Here is a 12,833-nt window from a genome sequence, read left to right on the forward strand (position 1 = left end):
CCTACAGCAGAGCCCTAAGCAGACAGGCTCTGGGGCTCTTTGCCCTGCACCATCTCAAAGAACCACAAGAAGGCTCTGCGAAGTTAAACTTGTCTGAGGCTATGTAAGCTGTATCAGAAAGAACCTATTAGTTCTTAATGGGACCACAGGCTCAAGAATCTAGGAACTGATTGGCAGGCCAAGCCAGCCAGTAGGGGCCTTGCTTGTCTAGAGGAAATGGGCTGAAAGTAACAAGGCATAAACCTGGGAATGACACAGGTGAAACTAAGAAATCTGATAGGACTAGCCTGGCCTGACAGCCCTCTGTAGTGCCCCAAGATGCTGCATGCTGGGCCACTGAGGAAGCAGGCAGCCACCACCTCTGTGATATGAGGGTGGGAGCCCAGCACAGCTTTTCTGCCACAGACGTGGGCAGCGCCACTAAACAAATAAACAAACAAACAAACAAAACCCTTATCCATCATGAGAAGTAGGAGGAGAGGTTGGCTCAGCACCCCATCCCATTTTCATATACCCTTTCTCATCCACTTGTTCATTGTCCCGTTTGAGTTTCTTTTCTTTGCTTTAAGTTTTAAACTACTGCCTTTATATTGCTACCCTATAGCTTTCCTTTCCTTAACACTTCATGTTTATGCTTTGCTTTAAAAAATGAAAATTAAAGTGGCTGTATTTAATTTACAGACCATTAAGCCAGCACGTGTGGGATGTGTTCGTCACTCGTCATAGTGCTAGGGGTAGAACTAAATTCCTTGAGCCCTCCAGGGTCAAGGGCAGAGGCTCCTGACATTCCCATGACCTTTCCAGCCCCATCTCCCAGGCCCAGCACTTTGCCTAGGGCAGGCCACCCCACAGTGCTGCTTCTTCTCCTGCAGAGCCTCCCACGTGCCAGCTGGGTTCCATTCCTCGGTGCCATCTGCCGCACCCCAGATCAGGCGAGAGGCCACGGGCAGATTCTATGCACAACAGAGCAGGGACGGCAGGCAACACAGGAGCCACCCTCACTGGGCCTGGGCTCTGGGAGCCAGGCAGGGAAAATCCCAAAGGACTGAGCAATCAGAGGAGGCTGTTGAGGGGCCTAACCGGGCTCTCACCTGCTTGGGAGAACTAGTTGTGCCGTTTCAGAGGGTTTCTAAGCATGACAATGTAGGGGATCCACGCTACATTTTTCTGTTTTCCTGTTCTCTCTTGGCCTCTCATACGAACTTAACATCGCTACAGCCCTGACCTGAGCTTTGATACTCTCTCCATCATTAACTTACTGTATGAATCCATGAGCCAATTAAACCTCTTTTCTTATAAATTACAATTCTGTTTCATGGTCATTTCATGAGAGAAACCTGCAAATGAACACGCTAAGAAGAAGGAACAGAACACATTAATGGATAAATCAGCTGTCCATCATTATTCCTGAGTGAGCATGATTTGTAATGTGAATAATGATGGACAGCTCTTTTATCCATCCAAATAAGTTATTCCTGAGGTGGATGCGGTGGTTCATGCCTGTAATCCCAGCACTTTGGGAGGCCAAGGCTGGAGGACTGCTTGGGCAATCCAGCCTGAGCAATATAGTGAGACCTCGTTTCTACAAAAAATTAAAAACTTAGCCAGGTCTGGTGGGACATGCCTATAGTCCCAGCTACTCGGGAGGCTGAGGTGAGAGGATTGCTGGGCCCAGGAGGCAGAGGTTGCAGTGAGCCAAGATTGTGCCACTACACTCCAACCTGAGCAACAGAGCAAGAACATGTATCAAAAAAATTTTTTAAATTATTTCCTTCTTTGAATAATAAGAAGTTTTGATTCCCTGCTTTCTAGGGCCCCTTCAAGCTCTGAAACTGTAAAATCCTACAGTTCAATTAAGGTCTTCATTGCCTGGAGCGTATTCTGGACCTGAAAAGGAACCTGCCCATGAAATATTCATTAAAACAAATCATGCTCACTCAGGAGTAATGATGGACAGCTCATTTATCCATTAATGTGTTCTGTTCCTTCTCTTTAGCAGTGTTCATTTGCAGGTTTCTCTCATGAAATGATCATGAAAACAGAATTGTAAATCACACCTATCACACCTAGGTGAGTTTTGGGAGCCTAGAGCTCCTGCCCACACACATATCACCTGGGGTTGACATAAGAAGTACTTAATAGCACCAAGCTCCCAGTTTGAACAGTCAACTTTCAAATCCAGACACCCGTGATTCAACAATCAACTTCTGGATGCAGACATCCATGACTCAAGAAGGCCCCAGCGGCCTGGAAAAATTACCTTCTCTTGCATCTATGCAGAGCTGGCAGGAAACAAACGAGATTGTGCATCCACTTTTCCAAGGGTACTTTTGTCTGTGATTTCTTTTCTCTGAGTTTCAGGTATCTCATCTGTAAAATGGGCACAGGAGGAAGGATGTGGCCTATCTGCCTCCTGAAGAAGTTCAGTTCTGAGGGGCTAGACAGTCATCCGTTAGGAAAGAATTTTCAATTGCCTTTTGTGAAAAGAAAATTAATGCTACTCTCTCCCCTGCCAACCAATACAGAATCAAGCTCTAACAACTGAAGGGAACAGGAGATGGGTGGAGGAGAAGTGTGTACAGAAAACAGGAAGACTTAATGGGACCACAGGCTTCTGTGTGGGAGCTGAAGCAGGGAACCCATGGTGTGGGTCTTTGTTGCTAAGTCAGGAGACACTGTTGCATTACCTATAATCAACGGTCAGGACAGTGAGGGAGCTTTAGATTTGCTGATGATGTAACTGGGGACTTAGAGGGAAAGCTGACTATATGATACTTGATCTAGAGGATGTCAGAATGGTAGCCAAGGCATGAGGGTGGTGGAGAGAGGGCAACATTAGCTGCTGAGTACCTGCCAAATACTTAGCTCATCACTGTCACTTACCTGCTGATCTCCTGCCCAGGCTGGGAGGAGCAACCAGAAGAGCCACAGCCAACAGAGAAACCACAGCAGCATTTATTCACCATGCATCTAATAAATACGTATTGCATGCCTACTATGCGCCTGGAACAGGAAGAACAGCAGACTTTTCCAGAAGAAGACCATGCAGTGGATTTTGTGGGAACCACAAACGCATCAGATAGGAAAGTTTCTGCATAGGAAAGCTACACATGACTCCAAAATTTTCATCACAGAATTCCAACAAACTATGCAACATTGCAAAACTGAACTAAGGAGATTGGCTTATTGCAGAGAAAGGGAGGTTAGTTTTCCTCTGAGGCACCTTGAAATGTCTAGCCTTCATGAAGGCTATATTGTCCCTTTGTCTAATTTTGAACATTATGGGCCCCATGCAAATAATCTTCTAAATGGCACTGTGAACATCAAATGATAGGTTCTCAATTCTCCCTTCACATAAAATCTCTAAGTTCCTCAGCTGGTATGGTAATCCTTTAATCAATATTTACACCAACATAGTTCCAAGTCCAGGAGCATAGAGGGGACTGCAGAACACTTGGGTATTATTACTATCATCATCATCATCACCACCACCATCACCTTACAACTGAGGGAACCAAGGCTCAGGGAAATTAAATAAGGTGCTCAAGTTTACACAGCTAGAAAGTAAGGAAGCATGGGTTGGGCATGGTGACTCATGCCTGTAATCCCACCACTTTGGGGGCTAAGGTGGAAGAATCACTTGAGCTCAGGAGTTCAAGACCAGCCTGGGCAGCAGAGTAAGGTCCCATCTCTACAAAAAAATTTAAAAATTAGCTGGGCATGGTGGTGTATGCCTGTAGTCCCAGCTACTTTGGAGGCTGAGATGGGAAGATTGCTTGAGCCCAGGAGGTCAAGGCTGCAGTGAGCTGTGTTCACGCCACTGCACTCCAGCCTGGTTGACAGAGTGAGACCCTATCTCAAAAAAAAATAGAAAGTTAGCGGGTGTGGTGGCTCACGTTTGTAATCCCAGCACTTTGGGAGGCCAAGCCACATGGATCACGAGGTCAAGAGATCGAGACTATCCTGGCCAACATGGTGAAACCCCGTCTCTACTGAAAATTCAAAAGTTAGTTGGGTATGGTGGCATGTGCCTGTAGTCCCAGCTACTCAGGAGGCTGAGGCAGAAGAATCGCTTGAACCCAAAAGGCAGAGGTTACAGTGAGCTGAAACTGCCACTGCACTCCAACCTGGTGACAAAATGATACTCCATCTTAAATAAATAAATAAATAAATAAATAAATAAATAAATAAACAAAGTAATGAAGGCTGAGTGCAAACCCAGTTCTGTCTGATGCTAAAGCCCACTGTTCTGTCCTATGCCCCATGTAGTCAGGCCTAGTACCCATACGTAAAAATGAAGGGCAGCTTGCGTCTCTTTCTCACACTTCCTTCTGGGATTTGGTTCTTTTTCTCCACCACTGGCACATTCTCCACCTCTCTCTCTCTCTCTCTCTCTCTCTCTCTCTCTCACACACACACACACACACACACACAACCACTTTCAATGGCAGTGCCTGCTTTTTCTTGTTTCACTCCCTTCACCAACATCATTGCAAACAAAACTTATATAGAATCAGCCACACCACGAAGAGAAAATGGACAGCACCCACAGCCCGAGGCTGAAGTCATTCCAGCCCTCCCTTTTCCTATGAAGGCTATTCCCTATTTCTTCCTTTTATAAACAGGAACACATTATGCAAGCTACTGTAGATGTGAGGTTTCTCAAGCAAGCTGGTGACACTCAGCATAAATTGATTTAAATAAAATTCTCCCCTTTCAAGATTCTTCCTTGCTTCTGCCTCATCTTAAATTAAGAGCAGTACAATAATAACCCAAGAACATCACACCCCTGAATTTCAGCCACCTCCCTCTAAAGGATCTTTTCTCATTTTTTGAAAATATGAGCTATTTTTTGGTTTCCACTTGTTCCTCTTTCTTACTTGTCACCACACACTGCTTTCTGTATGATATAAGCAATTGGAGCCTTCACATTTAAAGCCTCTTTTTAGTGCATGAGATCCACAATAAGGCTCCCATGAGACCTTGTAAAGAAAGGAAATAACTTCAAGGAGTTACACTTCAAGATCCACCAAAGCAAAGATCTGCAGTCAACTCTAGTAATTAAGTGGTTCCTTTCATTTATTCAGTGCATATCCATTGAGTATATACAATGTGCCGGACAAAACTCTGGGCACTAGTGATACAGCAGTGACATGGCTCATGGAAAAATAAATAACATGCTAATGATACTCAAACCTATGTCTCCTTCCTGAAACTCTTCCTTGAACTCCAGACTCTCATATGCAATGAATTACTTAACATCTCCCATTGGATATCCAGTTAAAACCCATCACTGTTTCCTCTCCATCTCACTAAAGTGCTACTCTATCCAGCTGCTTAGGTCAAAATTCATTAAGTTATCTTTTTCTCATACTCTAAGTATCTAACTCATCCATACATCCTGCCTACTTTATGAATTTAGCCACTTCTCACCATCTTTTTTTATTTTTATTTTTATTTTTATTTTTGACATGATCGCAATCCATTGTCCAGGCTGGAGTACAATGGCCTTATCATGACTCCCTGCAGTCTCGACCTCCCCAGGCTCAGGAGACCTTCCCACCTCAGACTCCTGAGTAGCTGAGACTACAGGCATGTGCCACCACACCTGGCTAATTTTTAAATTTTTTGTAGAGTTGGAGTTTTGCCATATTGCCCAGGCTAGTCTCAAACACCTGAGCTCAAATGACCCGCCAAAGTGCTGGGATTACAACTTCTCACCATTTTAACTACTATCCAGCCTGGTCCAAACCACCACCCTCTCTCACCTGAGTCACTGCAGTACCATCCTGACTAATCTCTCTGTCTCCACCCTTGTCCTCTGAGAGTCTGCACTAAGCTCTAAAGCTCAAGGGATCCTTGGAAAACATAAATCAGCTAATAGTACCCTGTGCTCAAAATTCTCCAGCGGTGTCCCATCTTTCTCAAAGTAAAGGCTAAAGTCTACGCAAGGCCCTATAGGACCTTGTATTAGCTGGCTCCCTGCTACTTCTCTGATCTCTTCTCCCACGCTCACCCTGTCTCATTCAGTTCCTTCTGCATAAGTCACCTTGCTGTTCCTGGAACATGCCAGTTATCTGTTGCCTCGGGGCCTTTGCACTTGTTCTCCCTACCTGGAAATGTCTTTCCCCAGATAACTATCTGGCTCACTCCTTCACTTCCTTCATGTTACCCTGACCATCTTATATAAAATACTCACTCCTCGCTTTATCCTACCCTCCCACTCCAACGCAACCAGGCACCTCCCATCTTCCTTTCCCTGCTCAACATTCCTTAATCACCTGATATAAAACATATGTTATTTACTTACATATTATTTGTCTCCCTCAACTAGAATGAATGCTTCATGAGATGGGTCTGCTTCCTATAACTTGCCTGGCACATAGAGACCACTCAATAAATATTTATTTAGTGAATGAATGATTATCTAAATATATATACATCCCTAGATGGTCAACCACAGAAACACAGAAAAAGAGACAGTCAAAAGAGCAAGTACAGACTCTGCCCAATCAAGCAGAGTCCAGAAGAAAAGGAAATCTAGCCAAGAGCACTTTAAATGTTCAGGTCCCGGTCAGGCGCAGTGGCTCACGCCTGTAATCCCGGCACTTCGGGAGGCTGAGGTGGGTGGATCACCTGAGGTTAGGAGTTTGAGACCAGCCTGATCGACATGGAGAAACCCCATCTCTACTAAAAATACAAAATTAGCCAGGCATGGTGGAGCAGGCCTGTTGTCCCAGGTACTCAGGAGGCTGAGGCAGAAGAATCACTTGAATCCCAGAGGCAGAGGTTGCAGTGAGCCAAGATCATACCACTGCACTCCAGTCTGGGCAACAAGAGTGAAACTCCATCTCAAAAATAATTAAATAAATATTCAGGTCCCTATGGTAGACTGATTGATTGATTGACTGCAAAATGTCCCAATTCTTCCCCTCCCTGTATCTGTGCATTTTGCAATGTGACTATGTAGCTCCTTCTATCAAGAAGTAGAGTCTATTTTCCTAACTTTCCACTCTGGGCTATCTTGTGTCTTAATTTTGTCATTAGGCAAGGATAAAGTGATGGAGTGCCAGTTACAAGCTTAGGCCTCAAGAGGCCATACAAGTTTTCACTTTCTCTTGGCCTCCTGCCACTACCATGTGAACATGCTGAGTTGGCCTGCTGGAGGATGAGTGACCACATGGAGCAGAGCCAAGTCATCCAGCTGAGGCCATCCTAAAGCAGCCAGTCCTCAGATACTCCATCGGCAGACCAAAATCACATGAGCAAGCACAGCTGAAATCAAGCAAGCACAACTCAGATCAGCGGAACTACCCAGCCAACCAAGAGACATGAGACAAAATAACAATGGCTGTTGTTTTAGGCCACGAAGTTTAGGGGTGGTTTGGTCTGTAGTCCCTTTGGCAAGATTGGCCCTAAAGCATGTAATCAGTTCCTAGGGTAGGCATCTAAGCTGCTTTGCTCTGAATAATGTGCTTTAGGAGATCTTCTCCTTGTGATTTGGCTGTTACAGACAGGGGTCTGTAGGAAGAAGACCCACTAACCAAGCCATATAGTGTCTCAACCACTGCAAATCAGTATGCTGGCATGCAGGTGAACAAGGTCACTGTGATGTGGCCTGGAAAGACAGATCAGGTTTCTGAGGCAGCAATACTAAAAGCCGGATCTTGGATGGGGGAAATTCACAGAAGTAAATTTTGCCTTCTGAGGTGGACTTGGGGACACCCAGTCAGACTCTCTGACCTTGACCCAGCCTCACCTCATTCTATTTCACAGAAACTTTGACTAGGTTCTCAGGCATCTAGCCTCATTTCTGGCCATGGAACACACTGCAGTAGCCCTTCTGCACCAAGGACAGCTGAGTGATGAGGCTCTCAAATCCCCAAACCATGTTTTCTCTAGAGTAATAAAGTTTCCAAAGGGCAGAGCAGCAAACTGATCTTTATGTTAAGCCCACAAGACAGAGGCTTTAAATAAATTTGCCATATGATATTATGTAAATGCATTCCATGGTACACTGAAGGTCAGCATATTTCCAGATGATCCCAACAGTTTTCCATGATCATAGAAACTCTTCTCATTCTGAAAGAAAAAAGAATATCTGGCAAGGACTGCTGGCCTGTTTGCTAAAGATGACCTTTTCTTTTAGTGTAGGGGAAAAGAAACAAAAAATCATAATGCTAAGATTCAAAAGAAGCACAAACATGGTCCTCCATCCGGATGGGAGAAACCTGAATGCTGCATTGCACAGTCTCCTTAATTCCTGTGCTTCCTGTTGCCTTGCAAAGACCTATGCTTTCTGCTTGTTGCATTCATTTATGCTCTGAATGACCACAGGTACTTATGTCTACCAACCAACCTTCTTCCAAACACAGAGTTTAGGATTTCATCCAATTCCTTAAACAATAACTCAGCACATACATCATAGTGACAAATAGGAACCCTAAGAGGCTATATCTCAAAGACCTGCTGTGTTGCCCTTATGACCTCAGCTCCTACTGCTGTCCCGGTGTCTGACTCATAGCAGTTTCTTGACCTCCTTTCTGGGTCTCTTGGGAACACACCTCTCTCCTGTCTCAGGGTTTTGCAGGTGCTGCCTACAACCCCTGGTTTTCTCCCTCACTTCCCCAGATGTCCGGTCAAATGTCATTTACCAGAATCCCTGGCTTCCTCCCTCACTTCCCCAGATGTCTGGTCAAATGTCATTTACAAAAAAGCCTTCCCTGGCCAAGCTGCGTAAAAGTAAATAACAAGCCCCACCCTGCCCTCTGGCAGCACTCCCCAGTCCTCTTAGGCAGCTTTATTTTTCTCCAATACAATGTCTCATCAGCTGATACACTCTATATTTATTTATTTGTCCATCATCTTACACACACACACACATACACACACTCATTAATTTAAGCTCCTTGAGAGAGGGCTTTTTTGGTTGTTTTGTCTGTATTTTCCATACATAGAGCAGTGACTAATACATAGTAGGAACTTAATGAATGAACTGCCATTGCTTGAGCACCTACTTTGTGCCAAGCAAGTTATATATGATGATAGGGTAACAATGAGCAAGTATTTTAAAGTATCTTTTCTTTAACTATTATAAGAATCCTATTACTGTCTCCATTTTACAGATCAGGAAACTAATGCTCAAAGAGGGGCTAAGTAACTTGCCCAAGACACTCACCTAGGTCTGTTTGAGCATCCACGCTCATGCTTCTTATAGTGCAGGCTGCTTTTCAAACACCTTAGTGATGATGTAGGTGCATGTAATGCACATCTCTGGCAACTACACAATACAAGAGCTTTTCATTCTATCATTTTTCTTCGCCCATCACAGTTTTGGTCCAGGAAGAAACATCCTTGAGACTGGATTTTCATCTCCCAGAGACGACTGGTAGTAACAGCTTTAGCTTTCCTTTATTCCACCTATTTAGGGATAATCAAGGGAGAGTTTTCCTTTCGAACTGGACTGGTACAAGAACAGATAGGTCAGGGATCCAGGGAGAAGCAGACAGAAGTTCATCTGCTCTGAAACTCCCTCAGAATTTTCCAGAGTCCCTACCTTTGTGAAGTGCTGCTTCAAAACCTTTATAGTCCTGGAATTCAGGAAAGCCATTCATTAAAAAAGGAAAAAATTAAAAGTCTGACTTGTATTGCATGTGCTCCTCTCTGGGTGTCCGCCTGTGTCTACTGGGTTCTAGTCACATACTGCAAATACCAGCCCAGCCCAGACTTGTAAAGCTCTGCTTACCCACTAGCAGTGATGGCAGTGGTGTGGTAGAGTCATGTGGGTCACTCCCAGACCGAAGGACCAAGAAGCGACCCAGTCCCTGCTGAAATCCATGTCATGCCTAATCCATGAGGGCTTCATTTTTATACCAATCACTGCCACTATCAATTTCCTCCTCCTCTCTGCTCTCACTGCTCTTTTCCAACACCATCATGAACTTATCCACCTCCTGATTACAAGTGCTTCTCCCCCTACCAGGTGTGAGTTTCAGGGAACCAGGACTTTGTTATCATCATCTCTGCATCCCCAAGGACTAATCCCATCTCTGACAAATACTAAGTGCTCAGTAAGTATTTGCTGACTCAAGAAAGATGCAGCACGAGACTGTACCTACTGCACTGACTGGAACAAGCAGAACAAGTCACCTCTTCTGGAAAGGGCAGGAAGCAGAAACACAGAGGAGATCAACATAGACCAGAACCCCCGCTGAGCCGACTACAGTGCCCAATCCTCCCCCGTGCACCCTCCTCACCCCTCACCTGCCACTCTCTGAGCCCCAAAGCCACCCATATTCACCTCCCCAAGGGCTAGAAAGGAGCAAGCATCCCCCAGCGTCCCACCCCACCCCACTGGGGCTGCTCTTATCAGAGCCCAAGACACCGACGTTAAGTTACCCTTAAACGGAGTAATTTGTATCTGTAATTTCCGGATAAAGAATGTATTTCATCAGCCCTGCTAAACCCTGGACAGCAGAGATTTCTACCACCCGTCTGCCGAAGACACAGCAGTGCCTTGCTCCTCCTCGGCTAAACGCATTTGCTAGCCCATCCCTGCAAAACAAGTCATGTTCTTTCCCTTGCGCTAAAACCCGTCCATAAACAAATCCTCTCTGTGTCCCTAAGAAACGGCCCCCACGCCCACGGAGGGCGCCCTGCACATGCAGAAATACACACTCACAAACCCCAAGAGCCACCAGGTGTAAGCACGTTTGAATTCTGTTCTTTAAGAACAAACGAACAACAATAACAAAATCCATCTACTAGAATGTTAACTGAAACTAAAAGCAGCAGCTAGGGAGCTTATGGAAACGGAACTATAAATGCCAGCAGCCTGACATTTATAAGTTGAAAAACTACTTATGGCGCTAATAGTTCAAACAGGGTTTAAAAACAGCCCTTGGGGAGGCCGCTTTCAGAGAAGCGCACAGCTCCAGGCAGCGGGCAAGCCCTTGCTTTCCTGCGCCGGCTTCCCAAGACTCTTCGGTCTTTTGTGCCGTTTACTATGAACAGCACTCAGCGGTGCGAGCGTGTATATTTCAGCCCAGGCAGAAGCGCCTGGGAGCCCTGGCGCACGCGGGCTCCGCGCCCCGGCTGGGTCGGTTGCACCGCAGCGAGCAACGCCGTCCCCTACCTGGGTGGGAAATCCGCTGGCGGACGCCTCCAGATGCAGGCAGAGCAGCTTCCACCCCGGCAGCCCCGCGTGCAGCTCCGGCTAACGCGGCGCTGGGCGATCCGGGCGGAGGCAGTCGCCGGCCAGTGTCACACCTGCATCAACGCCCCCACGCCGCGGCCGCCAGCCGCCCAGGCGCAGCGCGCAGCGCGCAGCGCGCCCCCGCACTACAGAGCACCCGGGGCGGGAGGCTCCTGGGTCCTCTATTCAGCGGGATCAGATCCTAACCCGCTTTCTTCCCCGCCCGGGCATTAAAAGTATTCGCTGCGGACAGCTCTGCTTCTAAATCCCCTTCTGACCAAGGCTGGGTGTGGAGATAGCTCAGAGGGAAGGCGGACCAGTGAGGCCGCAAGGTCTCCGGATTTGCAGACCAATAGATATTAAACTTCTTATTCCTCGAGTTTTGTAACCAGCTGATCATGGACGTCGTCTCGCTGTCTCCACCCCGCCTAGGGCGAGGGGGCGCTGTGGACTCCGCATGCCCTTCCACCCACTCCGAACTAGGATGCGTCAGAGGACTAGAGGCAAGTTCCCGGGAAAGGGAATCCTCTGATCACGGCGCCCCCAAAGTATCGTCGATACTTTGGTGCTGTTCAACTGCTTTGTTTTCGTTTGCCTCATCAGGAACTGAAAAGAACCTACCTGACCAGCGCGGGAAGGAGGAAAGCCTACGAGGCTTGGTGCATTCAAACAAGCCCTCCACCTCTTTCTCCCTACTTCCAAACCACCACCCACTAACTCCTCTGACGAGAATTCAGCAAACTAAACTGCCAAGGCTCAGCACCGAAAGACTCTTTAGGAGAATAGGGTTCCTTCTAGGAGGAAGTGAGGAGCAAGGAAAGGACACTGGAAATTCGGACGCGGGCTCAAATAGCACAACACCGCAGATGCCTGGCCCCCTCTAGGATCCAAAGCTACGTTCCTTTCCTAACACCGCTAAAATGAAGGCGAGTTCTGGAAGAGGCTTCCCTTTTCTCCATCGGGCACATCCTCCATCACCAGGTCTTCAGTCGGACTCCTCACTCTCTCGCTGCGGTCAATGCCCTGTGCTCCAGCTCCCTGCTCTTCCCTGGCTGGGGCCCCCGCCAACTTGCACCTGGACCACCTGCAAGGACTTCAACTTCTCAGGCTCCCGGAGTCATTTCTCAACATGCAAGTCTGATCTTAACTCTTTTCTACCTAAAACCATGTCATGGCTTCCCAGTGTCCTTGCAAAACCCGAAACCTTTTTTTTTTTTTTTTTTTTTTTGAGACAGGGTCTGGCTCTGTCGCCCAGGGTGCAGTGCAGTGGCTGGATCACAGCCTCAACCTCCCCAGCTCAAGCAATCCTCCTGCCTCAGCCTCTCAAGTAGCTGGGACTACAGGCATGGGCCACTACTGGCCAATTGTTAAACGTTTTGTAGAGTAGAAGTCTCACTCTGTTGTCCAGGCTGGTCTGGAACTCCTGGGCTCAAGTGATCCACCTGCCTCAGCCTCCCAAGCTGGGGATGCAGGCACGTGCTACAGCGCCAGCCTAACACATCACATTTAGTGATGGAAAGCAAACCCTTGCTGACCCTCACAGCCTCACCCCTCCACCCTCATCTTTTCCCCTGTACTCTGGCTGTACGGAACTTTTAATTCCTTGGACGTGCCTCACTCTTTCACCTCTAGGTCTTTG

General features: G+C 46.8%; 1 protein-coding gene across 1 annotated transcript in view; it reads right to left on the reverse strand.

Moving 5' to 3' along the window:
- SV2B (synaptic vesicle glycoprotein 2B) overlaps positions 1 to 11,395 on the reverse strand; it is a 185,110-nt gene extending 173,715 nt beyond the window's left edge. The window contains exon 1 of the mRNA XM_030931463.1: positions 11,135 to 11,395. The gene's annotated coding sequence lies outside the window, so the exon portion shown is untranslated. The remainder of the gene's footprint in view (positions 1 to 11,134) is intronic.
- Positions 11,396 to 12,833: the final 1,438 nt, after the last annotated feature.

This window comes from Rhinopithecus roxellana, chromosome 5 (genome assembly GCF_007565055.1).
Source record: "Rhinopithecus roxellana isolate Shanxi Qingling chromosome 5, ASM756505v1, whole genome shotgun sequence".
NCBI lineage: Eukaryota > Metazoa > Chordata > Mammalia > Primates > Cercopithecidae > Rhinopithecus > Rhinopithecus roxellana.